General features: G+C 54.5%; 1 pseudogene; it reads left to right on the top strand.

Annotated features, from left to right (window-relative positions):
• Positions 1-775: 775 nt before the first annotated feature.
• Positions 776-1,223, top strand: LOC118544728 (nucleoside diphosphate kinase B pseudogene; annotated as a pseudogene).
• Positions 1,224-2,030: the final 807 nt, after the last annotated feature.

The following is a 2,030-nucleotide window of genomic DNA, read 5'->3' as shown; positions in this document are numbered from 1 at the left end:
TCTGTCTCAGTGCCTCAGTTTCCCCACTTGCACAACGGGTGCAGAGCCCAGGACAGGGAGGTCAGAGTGCTCTTTTAGGGTCCTGATTGCTCTGAGCCACTGTGATTTTCTGGTATCTCAAGAGTGGAAGGTGATTTGTTTTTTCTGCAATTGGAACTGAGTGTCAAGTTTGTGGCAAGTTGAGAATGACTGGATCTTCTTATCTCTCTGGCTCCAGGCCCAGTTGGGGCTCCGTCTGGCTGTAGCAGACGGGGAAGGAGCACCCCAGACCCTCCTCTGGCCTGTGGAGAAAGTGGAGCAAGCTCTCAGCATCCTGCTGTTGTGGCCCAGCCAGGCAGGGCCGGGCCTCCCCAGCCTGGGAAGAGCCAGGATGGCAGGGGCATGGGGCCGTGCGGCCTCTGTATGGGGGTGGGGAAGAATGGGGAGCATCTGTCTGCATCTTCGTGCTGCCTGGTGCCAAGCTCTGCTCTGGGGATGGGATTGGGGTTTGAAGCCCACTCCTGTCTGTCTTCTTTTTGCTGGGCAGACTCCATGAGAGGATTTGGGAAAGGATGGCTCTCTCTGACTCTCATTGAGATTGGCCCAAATATTCCAAAAATTTTCCCATCTAAGTTCTCCCAAGATCCCTTTACTTATTAGCAAACATACTGTGAACAACTACCACATGCCAGGCTTTGTGCTGGGCCCCGAGAAGTAGCAGCGAATAAGGAAGAAATAGCCTTTGGCTCTGGCCCAACAGCACACCCATTGCCCACCCCCAGCAGCTTCTAGGGCCATGGCCAACTTCAAGCACACATCCATTGCCAGCAAGCTGGAGGGCCTGCAGCACGGCCTGCTGGGTGAGGTCATCAAGCACTTCGAGCAGAAGGATTCTGCCTTGTGGCCCTGAAGTTCCTTAGGCCTCCGAGGAACACCTGAAGCAGCCCTACACTGACCTGAAGGACCGTCCATTGTGTCTGGGGCTAGAGACATACATGAACACAGGGCCGGTTGTGGCCATGGTCTGGGAAGGGCTGCAGGTGCTCAGACAGATGCCCGGGGAGACCAGTCCAGGGGGATGCAATCTGGGCAACATTCACGGGGACTTCTGCACTCGTGTTGGAAGAACATCGTTCTTAGTGGTGATTCAGGAAACAGTGCTGAAAAGAAATCAGCCTACAGCTTATGTCACCCAAAGAACTGGTGACTCCCAGTCTTGTGCTTTCAACCAGATCTATGAATAATGGGGGGACAAAGCAGCAGTCCCCTCTGCCAGTGCTTGGAGTGTCCCCTAACACAGCTCTTCTTTCCATGGACTTGGAAGCTGTAGGATCAACCTTTCTTTTCTACTATCTATTTGCCAATAAAGTCTTTGGAAACTGGGGAAAAGAAAGAAAGGGAATGGGGGGTGGGTGGCAGAGGAAAAAGAGAGGAAGGAAGTAAGGGAGGGAGGGTGGGAGAGAGGGAGGGAGAAAAAAAGAGAAAGGATGGAAGAAGAAAAGAGAAAGAAAAAGAGAGAGAGAAAGAGAGAGAAAGGAAGAAAGGGGGGTTCTATCTCCTGTCCAAATTCCAGCTAAGTCGCCACTGTCCCAGGAAAGGCTTCCTAGACAGACACGCTGGGTTAGAGCCCTCCCTGTGCTCCCCGCTGTCAGGCATCCCCCTCACACTGAACTCCGAGTGCCCCCCACCCCATCCCCTGCAGGCTGTAAGCTGTCCATCTGGGTGGGGACTGGGTAGGGAGAGGGCAGTGAACGTGGGGCAGAGGGACTGAACTCCTGGTAGATGTCTGAGATTCTTAGCCCTGCATTCCAGGTCTACCACAACTCCCGCTCCTCATTTGGGCTCCTCTCTTCCTCTCCCCAGATTCTCCAGCGTTAGCTGGAGGAGCTACACTCCCTCTGGCCTCCAAACCTTTCCATATGCGGTGCCTTCCACCATGGCTGTCCTCCCGCTTCACGAAGTCCAGATGCCCTTCCAGTCCAGCGGACGGAGCCCGAGGTCAGGAACGCTGGGCAGTGAAGGCTCATTAGGGCTGCAGGGCTGACTGGTTG

This window comes from Halichoerus grypus, chromosome 5 (assembly GCF_964656455.1).
Source record: "Halichoerus grypus chromosome 5, mHalGry1.hap1.1, whole genome shotgun sequence".
In the NCBI taxonomy this organism is placed as follows: domain Eukaryota; kingdom Metazoa; phylum Chordata; class Mammalia; order Carnivora; family Phocidae; genus Halichoerus; species Halichoerus grypus.
The sequence above is the reverse complement of the archived record's forward strand: the minus strand, read 5'-3'. Positions and strand labels throughout refer to the sequence as shown.